At 39.3% G+C, this 26,715-nt stretch overlaps 1 protein-coding gene across 5 annotated transcripts in view; it reads left to right on the top strand.

The window, feature by feature from the left end:
- The window catches only part of ERC2 (ELKS/RAB6-interacting/CAST family member 2), a 962,057-nt gene that overhangs the window by 387,926 nt on the left and 547,416 nt on the right, over positions 1 to 26,715 (top strand). The window lies entirely within an intron of this gene.

Genomic DNA, 26,715 nt, shown 5'->3' on the forward strand with positions numbered 1-26,715 from the left:
CACGATGATCAAGTGGGATTTATCCCAGGGATGCAAGGATTCTTCAGTATACGTAAATCAATCAATGTGATACACCATATTAACAAATTGAAGAATAAAAGCCATATGATCATCTCAGTAGATGCAGAAAAAGCTTTTGACAAAATTCACCACCCAATTATGATAAAAACTCTCCAGAAAGTGGGCAGAGAGGGAACCTACCTCAACATAATAAAGGCCATATAAGACAAACCTTCAGCAAAAATCATTCTCAATGGTGAAAAACTGAAAGCATTTCCTCCAAGATCAGGAAAAAGACAAGGATGTCCACTCTCACCACTGTTATTCGACATAGTTTTGGAAGTCCTAGCCACGGCAATCAGAGAAGAAAAAGAAATAAAAGGAATACAAATTGGAAAAGAAGAAGTAAAGCTGTCATTTTTTGCAGATGACATGATACTGTACATAGAGAATCCTAAAAATGCCACCAGAAAACTACTAGAGCTAATCAATGAATTTGGTAAAGTTGCAGGGTACAAAATTAATGCACAGAAATCTCTTGCATTACTATACACTAATGATGAGGAATCTGAAAGAGAAATTAAGGAAACACTGCCATTTACCATTGCAATAAAAAGAATAAAATACCTAGGTATAAACCTACCTAGGGAGACAAAAGACCTGTATGCAGAAAACTATAAGACACTCATGAAAGAAATTAAAGATGATACCAACAGTTGGAGAGATATACCATGTTCTTGGATTGGAAGAATCAATATTGTGAAAATGACTATACTACCCAAAACAATCTACAGATTCAATGCAATCCCTATCAAATTACCAATGGCATTTTTTACAGAACTAGAATAAAAAATCTTAAAATTTGTATGGAGACACAAAAAACCCCAAATAGCCAAAGCAGTCTTGAGGGAAAAAAACGGAGCTGGAGGAATTAGACTCCCTGACTTCAGACTATACTACAAAGCTACAGTAATGAAGACAATATTGTCCTGGCACAAGAACAGAAACATAGATGAATGGAACAAGATAGAAAGCCCAGAGAGAAACCCACACACCTGTAGTTAACTAATCTATGACAAAGGAGGCAAGGATATACGATGGAGAAAAGACAGTCTCTTCAATAAGTGGTGCTGGGAAAACTGGATAGCTACATGTAAAAGAATGAAATTAGAACACTGCCTAACACCATACACAAAAATAAACTCAAAATGGGTTTGAGACCTAAATGTAAGACCGTACACTATCAAACTCTTAGAGGAAAACATAGGAAGAACACTCTTTGACATAAATCACAGCAAGGTCTTTTTTGATCCACCTCCTAGAGTAATGGAAATAAAACCAAAAATAAACAAATGGGACCTAATGAAACTTAAAAGCTTTTGCACAGCAGAGGAAACCATAAAGAAGACAAAAAGACAACCCTCAGAATGGGAGAAAATATTTGCAAACGAATCAATGGACAAAGATTAATATCCAAAATATATAAACAGGTCTTGCCGCTCAGTATTAAAGAAACAAACAACCCAATCAAAAAATGGGCAAAAGACCTAAATAGACATTTCTCCAAAGAAGACATACAAATGGCCAAGAAGCACATGAAAAGCTGCTCAACATCACTAATTATTAGAGAAATGCAAATCAAAACTACAATGAGGTATCACCTCACACCAGTTAGAATGGGCATCAGAAAATCTACAAACAACAAATGCTGGAGAGGGTGTGGAGAAAAGGGATCCCTCTTTCACTGTTGGTGGGAATGTAAACTGATAAAGTCACTATGGAGAACAGTATGGAGGTTCTTTAAAAAAACTAAAACTAGAATTACTGTATGATCCAGCAATCCCACAACTGGGCATATATGCAGAGAAAACCATAATTCATAAAGACACATGTACCCCAGTGTCCACTGCAGCACTATTTACAATAGCCAAGTCATGGAAGCAACCTCAATGCCCATCGACAGATGAATGGATAAAGAAGATGTGATACATATTTACAATGGAATATTACTCAGCCATAAAAAGGAACAAAATTGAGTCATTTGTAGAGACGTGGATGGATGTAGAGACTGTCATACAGAGTGAAGTAAGTCAGAAAGAGAAAAAGAAATATCGTATATTAAAGCATGTATGTGGAACCTAGAAAAATGGTACAGATGAACCAGTTTACAGGGCAGAAGTTGAGACACAGATGTAGAGAACAAACGTATGGATATCAAGGTGGGAAAGCGGCGGGGGGGTCGGGTATGGTGGTGTGCTGAATTGGGCGATTGGGATTGACATGTATACACTGATGTGTATAAAACTGATGACTAATAAGAACGTGCTGTATAAAAAAATAAATAAAATTAAATATTAAAAAAATAATGTTATCTCTTGCATCTATATCAAATATTTATCCATTTTTATTACATAATGCAATGAACAAAATAAATATTTACTCTTAAGGAAAATTCAGAGTTATGGTTTATAATATAAAAATCTTCTATAAATAACATTAAGCATTTATTTGCTAATTTAAGTTGGTCACAGTAATGCAAGTTTTTACCCATGTGCTTATCAGCTCATTTTCCTCTACCTTATTTTAAACCTTCTTTTTGATATTTCTATAGCAGATGGTTGAATGTCATAGATACAGAACTTAGTTAGGCATCCAAGGTGATCTATATATTGTTCTTACAATAACTTCAACTGAAATCTTTGGTAAACATGGCAGTTGTCATAAGGAAATATACATTGTTTGTCATGTTCAAATCTGAACTCTTGGAAACAGTTTTTAAAGGGACTGTAATTGTGTCTTTAGTTTGGTATTTTAGTTTTGTTTAAAGTTCAAACATTTGTTGTACATTTCTGTGTGGTTTATATATTTTTTAACATCAGTGCCCCACAAGACCTTCACTTAGAATTTTAAGCTAAATGCTTTTTTCTTTGAATAATTTATCCTGTAAAGTCCCTTCTCTCCTTCTGTAGCGTCTCTACCAACAAGGATATGGAAGGTTGCAGAGAGTGTGCTAAGTGTTATGGTAGTTGACAAACTAGTTCGGTTAGATAAGTCTCCCAATTGGAGTGTCAGCACAGATTAGTCTAGTCCATGGAGAGAAGAAAAACGTAGAAAATATTGTCCAAAATGCTTACAAAAGCAATGAGCTGTGACAGAGAAAGGGCCTGATATACCATCCTTGTGTTGAATTGAAGGAAAAATTAAAAACATCGATTTCAGCTGTTGAAATTGCCTTACAGTACATAGGAGGTGCTAATTTGTTCAGACATCTTTTGGCAACCTTGCATGTAGAATCTGCTCAGTCCTGTTGTTATTTATGTGCAATAATGCCTGCAGCCAGAGAACTATCTTTCTGGACTTGGCTCTTTCTAACTGAGAATAAAGGCTTGAGGAATATGGGAGATGTCAGTAGCAACAAGCAACTTGAATTCCTCAAGATAAAGACCATGGCTGGGAAGAACTGAGCAGGCAAGAGAAGGTTACTGACTCCACATTAATAATAAATTTACGAGAGTACAGAACAAATCATGCCAGGCCATCTTTATCGTTTTCTAGGTGGACGTGCAAGATTAAAGAAAGGAATTCAATAGCTTTAATATCTGGAATTGAGTAAATCATCTAATTCAGTGTCTCCACAAATCTTTGGGGGCTGTGGGGGTGATGGCAGGGGATGGGGAGAACCTCAATGAGAATTGGCTCAGAGCACTGTCATGTGGATTCAATTTGGCTGTTGTAATAAATTACAATGGAACAATGTCCACTGGGACGATGTTGGGATCAATAGAAGGTCAGGCTGTAGCATATCCAGCAGTGGTCTGGAAGAATGGATAACACACTTTATTAAGCTTGGCAGGCCAGGAGGTTTTGGTACTGTTGTGGTCCACCACTGTCATTAGCCTTTATGAAGTACCTGTTGGGTATGGGGCACTCTGGGGGCTCCTAGTAGAGAGAGAGAATGTGTACAATTGTCCAGATGGTCAACCTGTTTTAAAATGATGATAACAGGTACAATTTATTGAATACTTACAAGGCTGCCATGCATAGTGTTGAGCCTTTTTTCATGGATTATTTCTTTTAATCCTAGTGGCAATACCTGAGGGGGTTTTCTCTCTTAACTTTGTGGATGGGGAAAGTGAGTTATAGAGAATTACTGTAGGTAATGAAGATGGTATGTATAGTAATAGGTTACGAAATGAGGTAGTCTGATTTTTACTCTTAACTACTCTTTATGCATATAGTATCACGATGTGCTCATGGGGAAGAAGTATGTTTCTTTGTTAGTTCATTCATTCGTTTGTTTATTCATTCAGCAAACATCCTAAATATACTTAAGATGTTCTTGGTAGCAGAGGAGACAGGACCCATTCAAAGACAATTTTCAAAAATTGGTAATATCATGACTCTGATATAAGATATAAAGTGAATATGTGTTCAAGATTTTACTTAACTCATTAATCGATGAAAGAACCAGGCAGATATTAGAACTGGATAGAGAATCTCGAGGTCAGAAATATTTATAGATCAGGAATATTGAAATGAATATGCAAATGGATGCAAAACTGTTTTTCCCCAAGTAGAGAGAGAAGTCAATGTAACCTCTACTGGACAGGTCAGAATTTGTATGATTATAGGCGAAAATTATTTTCTTTGCTATGAGTTGTCTACAATTTACCAAGTTGCAAAATAGCTCAAAGACAATGAAAGACTAGAAATCAGATAACCTGAAAGAGTATGATCTAAACAATAGTTTTTATTGAAGCACAGTTTTTACCTACAAGACTAAAGAGAGAATTGTGATGCAGCACAGTAGGGTATGATTTGGGATAAAAGACTTAAATACAGAGAATAAGTCCAGCTCTCCTAAGTTGTTCAGAAAGGACTTCTGGGCAAATATGGGAATTAAAATGAGAATCTCTAAGCTGGAAGGCATCTCATTTTTCAGATGGGGAATTTGAGGCCTAGAGAGCTAAAGGAAATTGTCCAAAGTCACTAACCTCCTCAGCCCAAGAAGTTTTGTAACTTTCTGCCTTTCCATGATCCCTTTACTGGCGTGTGGCCAGAGAAGAGTAGGAAGGCCCCAGGCCAAAGTGTCTGCGGTGGTGAAGTAAAGACCAAGTGCATTACTTAGGATTCTCCAGAGAAACAGATCCAGTTGAATGGGTAAAAACATACACACACACACACACACACACACACACACACACACACACACACCCCTTTCTATTTATAAATTTAGAGAAAGATTTATTTTAAAGAATTACCTCATGTGATTGTGGAGGCTTATGAGTCCAAAATCCGATGAAGGAGATGGCAGGCTGGAGACTCAGGATAAAGTTGCAGTTTGAGTCTAAGGCAGTATTCTGTTGAACCAGAAAGAACTGATTTAAAAGATGAAGTTCAAAGGCAGTCTGCTGGAGAATTCTCTCTTACTTGGGGGAGATCAGTCATTTGTTCAATTCAGGCCTTCAGTTGATTGCATGATGTCCAACCCACTTTATGGAGGGCAATCTGCTTTACCCAAAGACCACTGATTTAAATGTAAATCTCATCCAAAAACACCCTCACAGCAACATTCTGAATAATGTTTGACCAACTATCTGGGCATTGTGGCTCAACCAAATTGACATATAAAATTTACCATCACATCAGGTCAAAGGACAGAGGGTCTTTGCCAGTCCAGAGAGGTAATTAGGGGTGATGGCAGAGTTGGTGGGGGAGATACTGGATACTAGGTACCTGGAGCGTGGTAGGGTCAGCATTAGCAAAGTCATAAATCTGAAGGTAAAATATTTTCAGCTTCATAACTTTTGCAAGAGCCAGTCCTTGAAGTAAGCCCATGGGTCACAGCTATTACGGACACCGGTCACGAGTCTGTATACCTTCCTTGTCAGGGTATGTGTCTCTTTAAATGTGAAGGTTCAGGATGGGTTTCTAGATAGTCACTACTTCAGAGTATGTTTGGATATTGGGAATTATAACTGAAGGATTATAAAGTCTAGGATATTTTAATACAGAAATTTGTAATCTGAATTGATGATTTGTTTTACAAGAGCTTGTCTGAAAATCATATTGATTATATCTCTGTGAGTATACCCGCTAACTAGAAATCAGTTATTTAGAGAAAAATTTAGTGTGAACATAATGCAAAGAAAAGTAATAAATTCTTAATTTTATTCACTTCTGTAGCTTTATCAGACCTCCTAGGGGCAAGATCAAGAAGATATTTATGATTGTTATCATCATTGTGATTATTATTTTATTTCATAATAGCAGCTAATATTTACTGAGTTCCTCTGTGCTGGGTGTTAGATACTTTACATGTTATAAGGGTAACTTCCTCACCACCTCCAAGTCTTTCCTCTGCTGTCACCTTCTCAAACCCTCCCTGAACACCTTATGCAAGTAGTGCATCCTGCTTGCCCCCCACTCCAGCAGTCTTTATCCTCCTTATCTTGCTCTGTTTGTTCTTTTTTTCCCCATAATATTTCACCTTTCAATACACTCTATCATTTACTTACTAATTATGTTGCTTTGCTGGATCTAAGTTCCACAGTGGCAGGGATTTTTGTGTGTTTTGTGTACTCATGTAGCCCAAGTGCACAGATCAGCCTTTGCCAGGTAATAGGAGCTGAATTAATATTTGTGGATTATACTGAATGAGTATGTCATTTAATCTTCATGACACCCTCATGACAGGTATGTACTGATCTTATTCCAAATTAACAGAAGAAGGCAAGGTTCTGGGAAGTTACTTTGGTGCTGTATTTAAGGCATATCATAGAGAGACTGAAGAATCACATAGGTAAGTCAGAAGCTTACCCAGTCAGCTGAGGTCTTGCCATAGGCTTTGCAGTTGAGAAGAATCCAGCATTTCTGAAGTAAGGCCAAGATGTGCTGAGGCACTGTGGGTCCTGATGCTGACAAATTAAAAGAAAAAAAAAAACAACCAAAAAGTGTTAAGGTGAGAGTTATTGTTTAATAGGTACAGAGTTTTAGTTTTTGCAAGATGAAAAGAGTTCTGTGGATGGATAGTGGTGATGTTCACACAATAAAGCAAATGTGCTTAATGCCATTGAAATGTACACTTAATAATGGTTAAGATGGCAAATTTTATGTTGTGTGTGTTTTACCAGAATTGAACTTAAAATATAAGAAATTAGAAATTTTTTTAAAGTTAAGATTTAATAGCCATTGTTTACGAGATGTGTTTGTGTTGGAGGAAGGAGGAACAGATGAGAAATAAAAAACATTTCATTGGAACAATGGGAAGCAGAAAACACCTGGGATTAAATTTTGGCTTCTGTTATTTTGACTCTGTGGCTTAGACCAGTTCTTTAGCTGCTCTCAGCCTCAGTTTCCCTAATCTTTGTGATAAACATGATCATAGTACCCACCTCATAGAGAAGTTTTAAGGATTCAAGAGGGAATGCGTGAAAAGGGCCTGGCAGAGTGCCTGGCTCCTAATGAATCCTTTTTTTAAGGAGCATTTCTAACCAAATGATCAGGGTAAACACCTTTATTCTTGCCAAACTCTTAGTATATTGATTAATTCTTTTTATAAGACAGTGAGTGCAGGATTGAGAGCTCTGTGAGACCAACACCAGAGAGTACTTTCCACATGGTCCTTTCTGTTTTCTAATTGGATGATAGTAAGTAATGACCAATTATTACCAACAGTGATTTCTCAGCTCTTGAAGGTTGATGCCCTTTTGTATGAGTTTCTTATAAGTGCTAGGAGACCCGGTCAGTGTTGTTCATTTGTATCTTTCTCTTATATCTGAGATGGTTGACAGGCCACTGAGTTGTAACTCTTCCTTTCTTATTTGGGGCATTGAGAAGTAGGTTTCTCCTGTTTTTCAGGAGAAACATCACCAAGTTGTAGGAAGCATGCAAAAATCCTTATGACTCTGAGAAAACTATAGACACCCAATGACGTTTCATGTCTTCCTTCCCTCCCCTTATGGGAATCAATGTAAGTTATATCTTAGGAATGGAACAGACTAACCTTGTGTCATCTAAGGACAGGCTTTTAAAAGTATTTGTCTCCAGGTGAAGGAAAGATTGTCACGTGGCAAGTAGTTAAGATGTTGCCTGGCAAGGCAGGATGATCTGAGGGTTTTCTGGACATTGCTCATTAAGCATTAGTTGTTACTTAACAGAGATGAATTTACTGGGAACCTAGTTATGCTCAAGTTTGTGTCCCCCCCCCCCCACCTTTTGCAGGTGTCTTCCAAAGCCCTGGGAGTGTATTCTCATGTTACTTTTTTTAATTTGCAAAACTAAGATATTCCTGTATTTCTTAAATGAGCTTTCCCCACTCCCACTCAATTCAGGCCCCACAATATCTCGATCCACCCCTGTTGTTATTGTTGTTGAAATGTGGGCAGATAGTAGCAGCCACAAGAGGACAACCCTCAAAACAGAGGGACAAGTGCAGGTAGAAAATGCTCAGAGCAGGGTGGGCCAAGAGGTAGAGACAGAATGAATTCAACAAAAATAAGAAGAGTCTCTGCAGCTGGGCTGTGCTAGTGATGGGGCTAATGGGCCTCCAGATAGTGGCAGATTTGGAAGCCAGCATCTGTTACCTTGGCAGTCTGTCTGTCTCACCTATTATACAGGATGTTCTAGTAGAAAAGTACTGCTTGAGCTCTTTGGGGCAGACTTGATGACTAATGTCTTTTAATGTCTTCAAATTTTCTCTGAATAATAGAAGCTAAGGCTGCATATCAGAATCAGACATAAATATATTTGGCCACGGATTACAATAAAATTTACTGGTGCTAAAGATAATCAAACCATTTCACTTGCCATGAATTTTATTGTCTCAAAAAAGTGATATCTCTCCTTGGAAGGGAGGAGAATAACTTGCTTCATTTGCTGTTCTGCTGGGAGAGAAAATCTCTGAAACTTGACAGCAACTGATGCCTGTCTTTTCTCCTTATGTCTGCCCTTCCCATCAGGGAACACTGCCATCTCATCTAGAATGCATAAGCTCAGGTTGTTCGCTTGGCCTATCCCGGCTTTATAGCAGGGAGGCCGTATCACATTCCCTTTGCTGGCTGCTGCAGAGAGACAAACTGTTAAGCAGATGTTTATTAAAGGGACCCAGGTTGCCATGTTTGGCCTTTCAGTTTAAGTGTAGTGGGGCTTTGATAGTTTATATACAGAGGGTACGTGTCTCGCCCGAGGTAACGAGTGCTGCAACCCAACACTAGCATTGTCTTTGGTAGCCCCTGTGTTGGAATATTGAATTACATTGCACTGCCATGAGTGCTGTGAACCTCTGAAGACCAACATTTGGCCCATGTCAGATTGTAATTGCTTTTTAATAGAAAAGTGCCTATATTGAGCATGAGGGCAGTTTTGAATGAATGAATAAAAATGGAAGCACTTGAAAACAGGCATTTGCTTATGTTACTGTATTGATTTTTCCATCTTGCTTGGTTGGGTATTGGCAAAACCACTTGATTTTAACCATTATTCTAAAATATCTGGCCCATGTTATTATTGATAGACAGTGTCTTGAGCCAGTGATCTAGCTGGGTGGACTTAGTCAAGTTATTTTACTCCTTTAAGCCTCAATTTTCTCATTGTTAAAATAAGAACACGTTTTCCCCCATAGGATTGTGTTGAGAGAGAAATGAGATGATGGGTGTTCAAAATACCCAACAGAGTACATGGGGCATAATAAACACTTAATACACAATAGCCCATTTTTATATATACTGAGGATCATATTATATATACAAATGGCACTTATTCAGTCACTTACTCAATATTATTGTTCACCCACCATGTTCCATGTCTAGAATTCATTTGTATGTTATCTCAAAATAAAATTGGCTCTAGTGGTTTGAACTGGAGTTTCTCTAGAATTTTTATTTTGAAACCCTTGAACCCCTTTTTCCCTGTTCAGCAATGTTTGCTTTCCTATTTCAGTTCAAAGCAGGTTCATCACTTTGGGCCATGCTTGGGCATAGTCCTGCTATTTCTCTTTAAGTGCCATCTGAAGCACTATCCCCTAAAGAAATAGCTCTATAGCCCCAGGTCGGGGCACAGGTACCGTATAAAACTTTATTTAAAGGATGACTTTATATTATTCTCACCTGTTTTCCGAAAATAATATGACTGACTTCTACAAGACAGATGGATATAATGACTGCCATACAATTGATAGCTGTTGCAAAGTTTAACTTAGTAAGAACCTGAAGGTAGCGTTCAGAGATGGTTTAAAGGCACACTTTTGAATAAATAATCTCAGGCTATGGGAAGAAGGTACCATGAACTACAGTTGGCTTGCCTGTCTCTTCGTATCTCCTACTGCAACTTTGAGGAGGTTACCAGTTTTATTTCCTGGAATTAAATGGGGAGAAAATGTAAACTGCTTCTAGATCTTTGAAGTTTCAGTTTTAAGGGGGTTAGACTTGTTAATGTTTTACCCAAAGAGTCAACTACTTCTTAATGTTGCCACATTATATTGGGATAGGGCTTTACAATTTTCATAGGGTACATGTTGTCCCATTCAATCCCCTCCACAATCCTGTCATCAGGACAGCTATTTTTATAGATGAGGAAGCCGAGGTCTAGAAGTAGTTAAATGGCTTGATTGAGATTATAAGATAGAAAAGCAATGGGAATCAAGTTTTCTGACTCCCAGTAAACAACAACAATAATCATAATGGCAAGAATATTTGAAAGATCGGCAAGTGATCTTTTGTGTCAGCTCCTATGCTAAGTTCCTGATGTGTGTAAGTCAGGTACCAGATGAGGTCAGCCTGTCCTTTGAGATGAGTAAATAAAGCTTTCTTATCCTGTCCCACATCCAGTAAGAAGCCCACCCCTTCCCCAGAGTCCCCACCGTTCCTCAGAGTCTCCTGTTCTCAGGATGCCCTTCAGTTGTGAATTTCTACCCTTGTACTGTTGAGCTCACCTATATCTCCTTCCTTGGGGTCTGGTTGTTCTGTTTACCTGGTCATGGAATACAACCACCCTTCCTTAATTTCCACTCTTACCACTCACATAAGGCATGTGGGGGCTGAGCAGCCTTTCCTGAAACTTAGAGGTGGGAGAGCAGGTCACAATCGGGCAGACTTGAGTAAACAGAGCCTCAGGCTTCCCTGATTCTTCAGAAATCTAGTGCTGCCTCATCATGTGGAGTTTCTCTTTGGTCACCTTTGTCTGCTCACTTCAGCAGCTTGCCAAGAGGCAGATGTTCAGCCCTGTCTCTTGCCCACTTCTCTCCCTGGCCCACCTAACTACGTTTCTTCTCATCTTGGCCATAGCCCGCCTGAGTATAGTGGAGTTCAGGTCTCTGTGCTCCTCTGTTTCCCTGTAGACTACACCTTTAGCTCCTCATCTTTTCTACATAAAAAGGACTGTGTAATATTTCATATTTCCCAAAGGAAAGGCAATTTTATCCCCCATGTGAAATTCAGGTGCCAGCTCTAAAAAAATCCCATTTCCTCCCAGCTTTCTACAGTTGTGTTAACTCCTGTAGCCACCATATTTATCCTATGGGATAGATATTCTTATTATCTCATTTTACAGTTGATGCGCCCAAGGCTCAAAGGGATTAGCTAACCTGCCTAAGGTCACACAGAGATCTAATCTCCTCCTGGCCACTGCACTGGGGATTATCAAGTATTTTCTTAAAGGACTAGATGGTCGCTATTGCAACTACACAACTCTGCCATTTGAAACAAAGCACTAAAGCAGGTATAGACACAAATGGACATGGCTGGGTTTCAATAAGTTTTGTCTACAAAAAAAGGTGGTGGGCTTCCCTGGTGGCGCAGTGGTTGAGAGTCCGCCTGCTGATGCAGGGGACACGGGTTCGTGTCCCGGTGGGAAGATCCCACATGCCGCGGAGCGGCTGGGCCCGTGAGCCATGGCCGCTGAGCCTGCGCGTCCGGAGCCTGTGCTCCGCGACAGTAGAGGCCACAACAGTGAGAAGCCCGCGTACTGCAAAAAAAAAAACAACAACAGGTGGTGGACTGGAAACTGGCCTCTGGGCCAGAGTTGCCTACCCTGCACCTTAATGCCTTTTTCCATAATACCGGCTCTCTGTTTAACGTCTCTAAAGCCTAAAGTGGATTGAGAACAGAATCCAGAACAGAATCCACATGGGTCACATCATTTCAAGTTCCTTTTCATTTTCTTCCTGAAAGCAATCTGTAGCTTTGCACAGAGCAAACAAGTCTGTGATAATTGTTAAACTACCCATAGGATATCCATGATGGTGCTGCCTCTGACCTTGGTTGGAGACATGCTGGGATTTTAAAGTCTGCGTAAAGGACACATTGCTGTAATTGTGTGACTTATTTATACTTCTGTTTAAGCAAAATGGACAGTGCGTGAACTGCCCACATTTCTCAAAGTCTTTTTCTCTCCAAGGCCATAAGGGACCTAAGAGAGCATAGTTTATGCTCAATTTGTTGTATCTAAAGAACAGCAGGAGTTGCTGTTTCCTACATCTTGGGACACTGAAAAACAAATGTTATCAGATTAAATTTGTGGGTTTTTTAAAAGTGGCCGCCCAGTGTACCATAGTGATGGAATCAACACCCTATTTTTTTCTGAGTCAACTTTCCCATGAAAACATTTCCCATATTTATGCAATGGTCTCATCTCTGATCACCAGTTCTGAAGATTAATGTTGAAAACAAAGGTGTATTTTCTCTCTTACAAGGATGATTTAAAGAAACACTGAAAACTGCTTTTCAGTTTTTCTCTTTTTGGCAATTCAGTAACTTGCTAGTGGCCAAGGGTTAGACTTTTTCTCTCTCTCTTTCTTTCTCTTTTTCTTTAGAAATATCTGTGAAGACAGTCTATCATTATTGGGCAAGTTTCAGTTCAGAATTAAGTTTTACAGCTGGCTTATCATATAAGTCCCTGAAAATAGGGGTTTATAATGGAAATGTTGAAACCACCTTAATCTATTGGTAAATGTTTTCATTCTAGCACTTATCTGAGTTCCAAGAGGGCCATGGAAAATTATTTCTGTGCCTCTTATTGAATCTACAAATTAGGAGTTGCATTCATTCTGGAACAAGCAGAGCAAGGTCCCCATTAAATCTACAGCCTAGGGAAGCAGCTCATTCTGAACGGTAAATAGGTCCTGCATGTGTCTTATCTTGAGTATTTCAGCTGCGTGCATCAGGGAAATGAGTGGGGAAGGAGCTTTCCTCTGTAAAAGTCTTACAAGTGTTTCTCACCTGCTTTCCCTAACTCTTAATTTGGAAGAGTCAGGAAGACGTTCCAGAGCATCTTCAGCAGATCTAGTATTTCTAATGAGCAGCTTATTGAAATTTACTTAACACATATGTACTGAGGGCCTACTATGTGCTAGGGGCTGGGAATACAGCAGGAGATGAGAGAGAGAGAGATGGATTCCCTGCCCCATGGAGCTTCAGTGGAAAATGGTAGTCAATAAACAAAAGTCAAGCTACAATTATGAATATGGAGTTAATGACCTGATGTAGTTGCAGACGATTTCATTAAGAACTGCAGGTGCTGAGAGCATAAGAGAGCAGGAGTTGGGGTGGGGAGGGAGGGAGGGCACTCGTCTGTCAGGGGCAGGAAGGTCTCAGGGAGACCAGGGAAAGAGGGAAAGAAGATAAGGTATTTGCCAAGCCAGAGAGGGTGGAGCTGGGGGAGCTTAGCAGTTTGAGGATACAGTATGACTTTAGTAAAGAGGAAGGGTAAGCTGTGACAAAGCGAGAGAGGCATGGACATATATACACTACCAAACGTAAGGTAGGTAGCTAGTGGGAAGCAGCTGCATAGCACAGGAGATCAGCTGGGTGCTTTGTGACCACCTGGAGGGGTGGGATAGGGAGGGTGGGAGGGAGGGAGACGCAAGAGGGAAGAGATATGGGCACATATGTATATGTACAACTGATTCCCTTTGTTATAAAGCAGAAACTAACACACCATTGTAAAGCAATTATACTCCAATGAAGACGTAAAAAAAAAAAAAGAGGAAGGGTTGAGAGCAGGCTGGGAGTTAGGCAGGGCCAGTTTGCGTGGGTGTGTGTGCGTGTGTGGGGGGTATCTTGTAGACATGCGTGTATTTCACCCTTGACCCCAACACTTTCCCACCCCTTTCTGCAAGTGAAGCAGAGACAAGGGAGTCTCAACAATCCACCAGCCGGCTTCTACCTTAGTCCCCTGCAGATCCCACACCCAACTATGGGGTGTTTCAGAGTGAGGAAGTTGTACAGAAACAGCTCCTGGAGGCCATGGGCTCTGCCTCTCCCTTGAGTCTTAGTGGTACAACCTTTAGACCTATAAGCGCTTTTTAGGGGTCCAGTGACTTAAAATATATGATATATAATTTTTATACAGTAAAGTATACCCTCTTTGGTGTATAACTATGCATTTAAAAAAAATGCATACAGCAGCACTTTGGAGACAGTAAAAAGACAGTGGTTGCCAAGGGTTCTGGGTGGAGAGAGGGATGAATATGTGGAGCACAGAGAATTTTTTTTTCTTTTTTTTTTTAACATCTTTATTGGAGTATAATTGCTTTACAGTGGTGTGTTCGTTTCTGCTTTATAACAAAGTGAATCAGTTGTACATATACATATATCCCCATATCTCCTCCCTCTTGCGTCTCCCTCCCTCCCACCCTCCCTATCCCACCCCTCTAGGTGGTCACAAAGCACCGCTGACCTCCCTGTGCTATGCGGCTGCTTCCCACTAGCTATCTATTTTACATTTGGTAGTGTATATACGTCCATGACACTCTCTTACTTTGTCCCAGCTTACCCTTCCCCCTCCCTGTATCCTCAAGTCCATTCTCTAGTAGGTCTGTGTCTTTATTCCTGTCTTACCCCTAGGTTCTTCATGACATTTTTTTCCCTTAAATTCCATATATATGTGTTAGCATACGGTATTTGTTTTTCTCTTTCTGACTTACTTCACTCTGTATGACAGACTCTGGGTCCATCCACCTCACTACAAATAACTAAATTTCGTTTCTTTTCATGGCTGAGTAATATTCCAGTGTATATATGTGCCACATCTTCTTTATCCATTCATCCGTTGATGGACACTTAGGTTGCTTCCATGTCCTGGCTATTGTAAATAGAGCTGCAGTGAACATCTTGGTACATGACTCTTTTTGAATTACGCTTTTCTCAGGGTATATGCCCAGTAGTGGGATTGCTGGGTCGTATGGTAGTTCTATTTGTAGTTTTTGAAGGAACCTCCATACTGTTCTCCACAGTGGCTGTATCTATTTGCATTCCCACCAGCAGTGCAAGAGGGTTCCCTTTTCTCCACACCCTCTCCAGCATTTATTGTTTCTAGATTTTTTGATGGTGGCCATTCTGACGGGAGCACAGAGAATTTTTAGGACAGTGAAAATACTCTGTATGATACTATAATGGTAGATACTTGTCATTATATATTTGTCCAAACCCATAGAATATATAACACCAAGAGTGAACCATAATATAAAGTATGGACTTTGGGTGATTATGATGTATCATTGTAGGTTCATCAGTTGTAACAGATGTACCACTGTGATGCGTGATATTGATAATGAGGGAAGCTCTGCATGTGTGGGGGCAGAGAGTATATGGGAAATCTCTACGTCTTCCTCTCAATTTTGTGTGAACCTAAAATTGCTTTAAAAAACAGTGTTAAAATTTTTTTTAATTCTTTAAAAAATGCATATAGTCATGTGACCATCACTACAATCAAGATATGTAGCAGTTTTATCATCCTGCACAATTCTTTTGTGCCCCTTTGCAGTTAGCCTCAGCTGCTGTCAACCACTGATCTGTTGTTCTGTCCTTCTATGTTTGCCTTTTGCAGAATATCATGTAAGTGGACCCATACATATGTAGCCTTTTTGGGCCTGGCTTCTTTCACTTGGATAATGCATTTGAAGTTCATCCATGCTTTGGTGGGTATCAGTCTGTGGAATATCAGTAGCGTTCCATTGCATGGATGAACTGCAGTTGTTTGTCCATTGACCTGTTGAAGTTGTCCAGTCACTGTCACGTCGGATACCCCTTCACAGTATCTTGCCTGCATGGCTTTGGGAGCTTCTTGCCCATCCTGCTTGCGCTCAGCCCCTCCCATACATTGACCCACAGCAGCCAGCATTATCTTTATCAAACACAAGTCGAGTCATGCTGTCCCCGTGCTCCCAACTTTAAATACTCCCATCGCCCTTGGGATAAAGGTCCCTAGAATTCTCACAGCACCCTATAAAATATGGGCCTCCTCTGTCCCACCACCCTTCTCTTCACTCTTTTCTCCTGCCTTTTGGAACTACGTTTAGGTCCCAGAACAAATCATTGCTCTCTTTCCTCTGCTCCTTGCAAGGTTTCCTCCCTCAGTCTGGAACATTCTCCTCTCCTCTCATCTCATTTCCCAGCTTGCTAATTTTTACTTGTCCCTTGAGTATCAGCTTAGTTGTTACTTTCTACAGGACGTCTTCGTCGACCGCACAGAATGAGGTAGGTACTCTCTCTTGGTGCCACAGTGGCTCTGTACTTTACTTGTAACAACACACTGTATTGTAATTCCCTGTTTATTTCGGGGTCTTCTCCCCTTAGATGTGAACCGTGAAGATAGGAGCTGTTTGTTCACTACTGTGTTCCAACACCTCATGGGTGTCCAGCGCTCACCTAGTATTTGTTGCATAAATGAGGATAGCTGGGGAAACGTTATCATTCCAGTTAGGGAAATAACCCTGAAGCTTGGGATGTCCACATGAGTTGTTTTATGTTGCTCAGCTCATTGGGAGAATTCCAGCTTCTCACAGACCTGCATATGGTGCCATATGTGATATGACTCCTGAGTGTTGGAAGCCTCTCCAGATTTCTGTATCACAAAATGTCTTGTTGCTGCAGACACGTTTCTTCCCCTTTCAGCCTTGATTGAAACCTTGTAGTGCCCCTAGAAGTAGAATCCCAGGTTCTCTGAAGTTCAAGAACACGTTCCAGCATCCCACCCAGTGTGTGCGAGACTGAATACCGCTTGACCAGCTTGACCTCAGAGGATTGCCCGGTCTAATACTGAGTTCCCCTTGGCACTGTCTGGATTTGGGGGGAAGGTTCTGTTTGGGTCTCCAGGCATCAGGTTTTGCTTCTCTTCTCTCTCTTTCTGGTATCTTCTCTGATAGGCTGTTGGTGAATTGACCCCCAGTCTAGGAGTCCCACAGTAGTTTATGTATCTCTATAAATCATCTAACTAGATAGCCCGCATGTAGTAGACACTCATAACAAAAGAATAGATGATTGCCTTAGTTTTTGCAGAGATTTCAGTCACATCTCTTTGGAGAGTAAAAGCTTTGTTACCAGGTGATACGATGCTTTCTGTTGGCCAGTGCTTGTGAAGGCTTCTTGCTGTTCCTGAACTCCCCTGTCTCCTTTTCACCTCCCCAGCTGGTTCTTCACAGCATTTATGTCTCTGCTGAGATGTTATCTTCTCTAAGAAGTCTTCCTAAGCGCCCTGTCTGACATAACTCTGTTCCAACTCCCATCATTCTCTATTCCCTGGTCTGATTTATTTATTTTTTCCCCATAGGACTTCATACTTATCACTATCTGAAGTTACTATGTTTTATGAGCATTTGTTGACATGTTTATTAATTTCGTCCCCTAATGTACATAAGCTCCATGGGGCCAGGGAGCTTGTCTGGCTTCTTCACCAGGTCTGCAAAGGTACCTGGCCAACAAATAGTAGCTCAATACTGAATAAATTTTAAAAAATATATAAAATCAGACATATCGGTAAATAAGATGCATTGATTTCTTATTAATGAACAGTTTACTGCACATTGTCTTATCACTGACCTTTACCGAGACTGTATCTGGGGGGTGGGGTGGGGGAAAAGGAAAGTGCTAATAGTATGTAGTCAGGCCAGTCTGGACTAAATGTTTAGAGAAGAGCTGTTCTTAAGCATGCTGTGTCCGATTCACATTAAATATTAAAAATTAAAGTGGTGGCTAGGTGACTATGGTTAAAGAAAAAAAAGAAAGAAAAGCAGTGTTTGAATCTGACAGACTTGAGTTCAAGTATTACTTTTCCATCTAGTAGGTATGTAATGGTTTCCTTGTCTGTAGAATAGGGATTATTGTCACCAAATCATAGGGTCATCCTGAGGATTCAATCAACAAACATAGCACCTGGTGTGGGAGGCCTCCCTCTGAACATATGGTTTCCTTCCTGTTCCCTTCCTTCTTGAATTAGAAAAAAGACTGAGGTAGAGTTAGGCCAAACACTGAAGGAAATTAAGGCTTAATATTTAGACCAAGATAAGTATCGTGAACAGATTTAACTTATCTGAATATAATTCTAGTTTTTTGGTGGTTCTTATTTACTTGTTTTAAAGAAAATCACCAAGGTAGCACATTTTTGGGGACTAAATAGAGCTGTACCTCATGTCTATGTACTGCTGGGTCATTGTGTTGCCTCTGTTGGAGTTTTGCATTTAGGCCTCTATGGTATAGAAGCTGCTGCTCTTTTTGTGGGTACAGTTCTACATCTGCAACTGATTGAGTTTGCAGATGGGCCTGTACAGAAATAATTAGCCACTTGCCCCTTATTTTGAGGTGCAAGTGGCCCCTCTTGCCAGCAATTACTGAATCATGGAAAAGAGGAAGCCTTAGGGGAGAGAGCCTGTGGAAATTTAAGTATGCGGGCAAATTTATTTTATTTTATTTTTTAAGTTACAGCTATCTTTTTCTTTTAAAAAAGCACTTGTAAGTATGTAAAAGCCACCTTAGAACGGACCTGTCATTAACTCAATGTACCTTTCCCAGAGTGAAATGCTTCAAATAGTTCCCATTTCCCTCCCCCTTAATTTTATTCTAAGGGATTATTTAAATATACTGTGTGCTTTGATTGCTACATTTGGTTTCGCAGTTGGTTCACACTACACATTAACTAATCATTGGTAAACTATCCGGCTCCTGAGCTCTGATCCATTTTCCTTTGGAACGATCCCTGCTGCTTTGCGGCATCCCCTTACATTTTACTATACTTGTGTGGAGAATTTTGCAGTGATCTGTAGTGTTGCACCTTTGAATACATCTGGATTTGAATCACTAAACCTTACTGTTTTCTCTGATTAAGGACAGCACCCCGTGGTATTAGGGCACCAGAAGAGTTTGTTAATAAAGGTTAGAAGTTGTTGATGGCCATCTAGAAACATCAATCCATGAGGTTCAGAAATTACGTGGGGAAGATGCCTTGGACAATAAAAGAACAAAATGCATTCTAGATCTTAATAGGAAACAAAAGTGTATAAACAAAAGCAGACTGCTTCTTTAAATATCCAATTTCAGAACAAGACTAGCCTCCTAGGAAAGTTTAAGGAACCCTGAATCTAATTGGGAAAAGAAGTGGTTTACATTTTCTTTAGTGTCAGACTAGCAGACGAGATTGAATTTTTGACACTTTGCAGAAGACAGACCGCTTTCCATTAGCTGAATAAATCTGGAGCCTGAGTCATTATTTTATTCTGTAAATTCTGCATCTGCTGTAATCAGACCTCTCAAGCACAGATGGTTCCTGCTGGAAGGAATGATGTTAAACTTTGAAGGGAAGAAAATGAAAGGGCTGCTTACCCATTTCAGCTCGTCTATCCAACCCCAGGGTTTAAATCACAGGCCTGCAGGTTTGCTGTTCATAATCTTTTTGTGCTTCTTTTCTCCCAATACATTTAAGATTCCGTGAAATTCTTTTACCAGGAACTTGAGAGGCAGAGAACATACAGAATCTGTTTCACTTACGCTCAAGCTCTGTCTGCTAGAATTTGCCAGGTCCTGTTGTTTTTATGAGGGCTTGTTGTATCTTCATCTCCTTAGTTATGCCTTTGGCCTCCGGTGGGTACTAAGTGAAGATAGGTTGTGGATAAGGTTTGCCACGTAACTGGTGATTTCACGTGTTCAGAGTCTTTTAGGGAGACTGGATCTTCACAGGACCTTGCTTTCTCATAGAAGATGCTCCTATCAAATGCAAAAACACTTAGGTATATCGATTCATGATAAGGAAGGTACAAGGGAAAAGGAACCTTCTCCCCCGGCCTCTACCTGGATCCATATTCTGGAAATGCTTTTTGAATTCTCAGACCTCTGAAAAATAACTTCACTTATGAGAGACTAAGGGAGAATATTGTCCATTTTTCTTGAAGGAGATGATGACTGAGGGAGAAATGGGTAGTTACTATTCATTTTGGACTCAGTTTGATATAAAAAGGTTTCCCTTTCGGTGTTTCTAAAACTTTGGTCCATCAACCGTTAGATCAAAATCACCTGTGGCACTTTTTTAAATATGCCGATTACCAAATCTCTCCATGGACCCAATGAGTCAGCACCTCCGGTCCTGGGACCCAAGAATCTGCATTAGCAGGTACCTAGACGATTCTTGTATGTGGTCAATTTGGAAGCCACACTTGTTTTGGATTTTTTTTTTTTTTTTTTTTTTTGCAGTACGCGGGCCTCTCACTGTTGTGGTCTCTACTGTTGCGGAGCACAGGCTCCGGAAACGCAGGCTCAGCGGCCATGGCTTACGGGCCGAGCCGCTCCGCGGCATGTGGGATCTTCCCGGACTGGGGCACGAACCCGTGTCCCCTGCACCGGCAGGTGGACTCTCAACCACTGCGCCACCAGGGAAGCCCTATGGATAATTTTTATATTTTAATAATTGATTATAGTTTTTGCAGATGTGTGACTCATCACAACACAGTGAGTGATAGGAATAGATTATTCCCCTGACAGTATTTAGTTGTTTAAATCATTTGGATGCTAGTGTCTCAGAGGTTGCTGAATTACATGCTTATGGGCTTTTTGTCCACCCACTCCTTTGTTCCAATGAAGAACAAAATTCATTATGTCATAAAAAATTCTCAGGAAGGGTTTTGGCCTTAACCTCATGAAAACTCTTCATTTCCAGAGATTCTTTCATGCTTAGTTTCCAAAATATTTGAGATAAATGTTAAAGATGCTCAGAATTACTGTATAACATTTGTGAGGCTCAGACGCAACACCGTGGCTTTAGTAAGAATGACATGTAAGATTATGTGTCCTTGAAGAAATTCATCTGAAGTGAAGGGAAGCTGGGGCACAGGTAGGATCTCTCTTTGAGGTCCTGCCAGAGCCATTTATGACTGGGCTCTAGAAGGTTTAGGCTGGGGCAAGTCTCGCCAAGTATAGATAAAACACATTGTTTAAAGAGTCAAATGGAAAAACCAAAGGAAAAAAAACCCACTAAGATACAGAGTGATCTTTTTACAGGTCAGCTCATGTATCTATTTGAGGAACTGTTACTTTTTATACTTCCTGTTGTTTCTAAGATGAAAATAAAGAGTGAATTTGCAAATCTTGTCTTTAATACTTGTATATAACAGAACTCTCTTTTACAGATAGCCTGATGATGGTGAAATATACTTTAATTTCTATCTCATAAAACTTTTATTCCAAGTGACAAAGAATTTTGATATACTGTTGGGTTATTTTACATATTATATTGATAGTGAAATTCATACATACTGAGCTTCAGTAATAATGTGCATTTTTCTAATCCACCACAAATACATTCTATAGCCACCAGACGTATTTCTTTGGTGGTTTCTGTTTCCAGCACATGTTACTATGTTTGTGAAATGGAACGTTTGCTGTAGGGGACAGAACATTTAACATGAAGGATACTAACCAGTAACAAAATAAATTGTCTGCAAATAATGATGTAGGGTGCTTTGACATAATGTTTCTATTTTTCAGTCTGGTAGTTCATCTCCCTGTCCTTCCTTTGGGTTTGTATTTGATTTGGGGAGAAAGAGCCAGGATTTGTTTATTTAGGAGGTAGATTCAAGAGTCCAAAAATGAACCATGTCCTAATCCTCCCCACAGTGGCTCTTAACAACATGGTGGGGGAAAGTTTTGAAACGCTATCTCTTCTTAGGAGGAAATTTTCTGCAATGTGAGTATTTTATCCTGTTAAGTATTTCTTAAATTAAAGAACATAGATAGACTACTTTAAGTTGGAAAATAGTTTCTTGGGTACTAGAGTGTTGTCATTTCGCCCCCAAATGCATACATATTTTAATCTCAAATTCATTTTCTTCTATTATTTCATTTTTGAACTCAAAAGATATAAATTTTATTCTTATCCCCTCCATGGGTTTCAAATGTTTAGCTCATAAAATTATATAACCTCTTAGAAAAGCAAAAGACCCTAAGCCAAATTTAGAGTTCAAAACAAGGACTATAAATAAAATGATTTTTTAAAAATAAAAAGCCTCTTAAAACCCCAAGAAGACAGTCAGAATTGTGAAAAGACATCAACTTGAAGTAATTTAAATGACACAGTTTTATGGCTGTCTTAGAATGACCTTGAGAAAATATTTCCCGAAATGAATTCTCTCTTAAATAATTCTTTTAGACAGGGTCTTGAAGAACAAACTCTCTTGAAGTGAATTGTTTTCTTTGATGCTGCTATTTTCCTGCAAATTCCAGAGGACAGAATCTTTGGTTTTAACTTAAGATAATGAAAGTAATTTTCCTTTGAGAACCAGGTTTTCGGCTGAATTGTAAAGCCTGTCTGCAGGTGAGATTTAATTTAATCCTTTGAGTACTTAAGAAGCATTCCTGAGACAGTGGCCAAAAAAGTGACAAGATTAGCACTTTGTTTATTGACAGTGTGTGGAGGAGAAAAGACTTTTATCCTAAAGAGTTTAATGATTTTTTTGAGTGATCTTAATGGCAATTTTTAATTACTAAAATATTCATTATTTAAATAGTCAAAGATCAAATAGTGCACTTAAAAGTTAAAGCTACTTGCAGTTGAATTGCAGCCTAGGAATTAAATAGCAACAAAACAAGCATGAAAGGCAGGTAGTATCCTGTTAACTAAATTTCAAGTTTAGAATAGAGAGTGAAAAATGAATGTGTAAATATTAAAAGAAAATACGTAAATGAAAATCTGCACAAGATCAGTTACAGTGATATCTTTCTCAGAATCATATATAAGATTATGAGATTTTAAAGATTTTACAAGATTTTTCTATTTGTCCCATTATTTCTTTTTTAATCCATCTTTCCCATGTGAGTTTTGTGTGTTCCAATAAGCAAATTATTTTTTGTGATGTCAGATACTATTAGAATAAAGAAGTCCATAAAAATTAAAGGTATATGCATCGTTGAAACTTGATACAAAAGCTATATAATGTGTAAAGCTATGACTTTCAGGTAAAATCAGTGTTATATAAATTTTAAAACTATTTCCTGTTCAGTGTGTGTGCAAATGTACTTTTGCTGCATATAGTGATTCCCCTGTATACATTTTCCTTTTTCTTTTCTTCCGGGGAGTACAAAATATGAAAAAAAATGCAATATTTTACATTCTAACTTTGATGGGTTTTCAGTTTTTTATGCGGAAAACAAAAGTAGAATCTTTTTATCATGACGTTCAGCAGAAATCAGTTTGCAGGATGTTAGGAAACTTTTCTGTTTAGGAGACTCCAGACCTCTTAACCACCCTGCCATCCTCCCAATAAGTTTAGCCATGGTTAGCAAACCATGAAAGTATAGTTTACAACAATTATTTATTAATATTTTTACATCATGAGAATTTCTAGGAGCTTTTTTGGACCTTGCCTGTTATTTTCTCATTGGACAGTTTCGGGATGTTCCATCTTAGAACAATTTAGGGATGTTTTAAATTTGCTGCCTATTCATTTTATGTCTAAAGGAAAATTATACAAAATTCCATACTATTTGGGAACATGCTGTCTTGGTTAGGGTTTGGATCACATTTTAAAATTAGTTTTAAAAGAAAGGAAATCATATAAATGCCTTGGAATTCAGATAAGCACCAAGCATGGGAAGCAGGCACTTTTATTTTAGAGAGCTTATCCATTGGGGTCAGACTGCTGATGATAAAAGAACATTCTAGACCTTTAGATACTGATTATGTGCTTTGCAGAGCTGTGTTCTCTTCTGCTTTCTCCCTGTCCATTTGAATTTGGGTGTTGGTAGAACTTGCTGAGTGCAGTGTCTCAAGTATTCCACAGGGTGTCATGATGTGGTTATTTGTTCTCAGGAACACTGTTGTGGGAGGTAATTTGAGCCAAGGCTCATCTAGAATTTAAAAGGACTGGTTTATTTTGGTTACAGTCAAGGAACATTTACCGAGGGCCTACTATGTGCCAGCCCCATGATAGGAAACGTAGATCTTAGTGGTATCATGCAAGTCCTTTTCTTCACTTTGTGTTAAGCATTTTCGCTGAAGGAATATTTACCAACGCAGTGAATTTGTTTGAGTTTCTTTGAACTTATTTACCATGTAACTTCATGCCACTTGGGAGTGAAACTCAAATGGAGTCTGATTTGGAAACTACTCAACCCTCCAGTTAGACTCTTGTTCCTTTCCATCCTTTCCATCTATCATCTGGTGGGAATTGGTCCCTAGGTGTGCTGATAGAGGAAGGGGGCTGAGAGTCTCTGCTCTGAAATGCTCCTGAATAACCGTGGGGAATCTGAGGCAGGGCAGGAGTCTCTAGAGTCAGACAGTCTGAGTGTGAACCCTCCTTTCACCACTAGTTGTTTGGATTACCTTAAACAAGTTACTTTGCTTCTTTTCATTTTAAATCAGTGATGGGATTTTGAAGAGCAAGTTAAACAATCCATTTCTCAAAAAACATTTAGTGGCTTCCAGTTCTGGGATAAGATGGCATAAACTCACTTGTTCCTGCTCCTTCTCTCTAAATACAAGTTAATTTAGATTGTCTGGAAATAATTCAACAGACCATCATAAAAGGACCCTGAAAGGGGGAAAAGAAGAAGGAGGACTGGCTGTGGGCCTCGGGAATTGAAGGATGCCTCATTGCGTTCCCTGGGTTATCTTGTTCTTCCTTATACATCCCTGACTGGAGCTGGAGAGCCCTGCAATTCTGAACTGCCAACAGAAATAGATGAAAAGAAGGAAGGGAAGAAGGAAAAGAGAGAGAGGCAGGCACAGTGAGAGATACAGAGAGACAGAGGAATGAGGGTGGGAGGAAGAGAAGAAGGGAATGCCTGCTTTCCCTTTGGGAAAGGGGAAGCCCAGCTGGGACTTAGCAGTGGCCCAGTCTGCCCACAGCAGCATTGCTAGCAGAGCTCCAATGAGCTGATCCATCCTCCGTCTCACACCTGCCAGCAGTGGTGGGCTCAAGTTGCCCACAGCAGCTTTATCAGTAGAGCTAGGGCAGCCTAACCCATCCCCAGACCCAAAACCCCTAGCAACAAGCTACTCTGCCCCTAGCAGTGATGTCAGCAAGTCAAGGAAGCCAACCAGATCCCACATACTAAACTGAAATAGGGTGACTGCCTGCTAAAATCGAAGATATAAATAGGAAAACAAAACAAAACAAACCTTTTAAGGTATATTCAAAATGTCCAGGATACAATTGAAAATCTCTCATCATACCAAGAGCCAGAAAAAAAAATCACAGTTTGAGTGAGGAAAGAACTAATGCCAACACCAAGACGAATCAAATATTGGAATTATCTGATAAAAATTTTAAAACAATTATCGTAAAACTGATTGAACAAGTACTGAATCCTTCCAGTGAGGTTTTCTACTTCTTGAAAACCTCACTGGAAGGATTCAATAGTGGAGTGGAGACAACAGATGATAGAATCAAGTAAAATTGAGGACAGATCAATAGAACTTAGTCTGAATAACAGAGACACTGTAGACTGGAAAATAAATTAACACAACTCAGGGACCTGTGCAATAACAAATATCTAACATATTGCTGGAGTACTAGAAAAAGAGGAGAAAGAATATGGAGCTGAAAAAGTATTCAAAGTAGCAATAGCTGAAATTTCCCAAATTTGGCAGAAGGTATAAGCCTACAGATTCAAAAAGATGAGTGAACCCAAAATAGGATAAACCCAAACCCAAAGAAATCTATACCAAGACACATCATAATTAAACCTCTAAAAACTAAAGATAAAAAAAATCTTAAAGCAATCAGAGAGAAACCACTCAATATTTATGGGGAAATAAATACCAAATAAAATGATGGTAGATTTCTCATCTGAAACTATGGAATCCAGAGAGATTTGACACATTTTTCAAGTGCAGAAAGAAAAATCTTTCAGCCACACGTTCTCTATCTGGTGAAACTATCCTTCAGGAGTGAATAGGGAACTAAAGACATTTTCAGATAATGGGAAAGCAAGAGTATTTGTCACTAGCACATATATCCTTTTTTTTTTTTAATTGAAGTAAGTTGATTTATAATGTGTTAATTACTGCTGTACAGCAAAGTGATTCAATTATACATATATATACATTCTTTTCTAACATAGTCTTTTCCATTATGGTTCATCATAGGATATTGAATATAGTTCTCTGTGCTGTACAGTAGGACCTTGTTGTTTATCCATTCTGTATACAAAAGCTTACATCTACTAACCCCAACCTCTCACTCCATTTCTTCTCCAACCCCCTCCCCCTTGGCAACCACCAGTCTTTTCTCTATGTCCATGGTTCTCTTTCTGTTTCATAGATAGGTTCATTTGTGTCATATTTTAGATTCCACATATAAGTGATATCATATGTATTTGTCTTTCTCTTTCTGACTTACTTAGTATGATAATCTCTGGTTGCATCCATGTTGCTGCAAATGGCAATATTTGGTTCTCTTTTATGGCTGAGTAGTAGTCCATTGTATATATATACTATATCTTCTTTATCCATTCATCT

Source organism: Orcinus orca, chromosome 10, assembly GCF_937001465.1.
Source record: "Orcinus orca chromosome 10, mOrcOrc1.1, whole genome shotgun sequence".
Taxonomy (NCBI): domain Eukaryota; kingdom Metazoa; phylum Chordata; class Mammalia; order Artiodactyla; family Delphinidae; genus Orcinus; species Orcinus orca.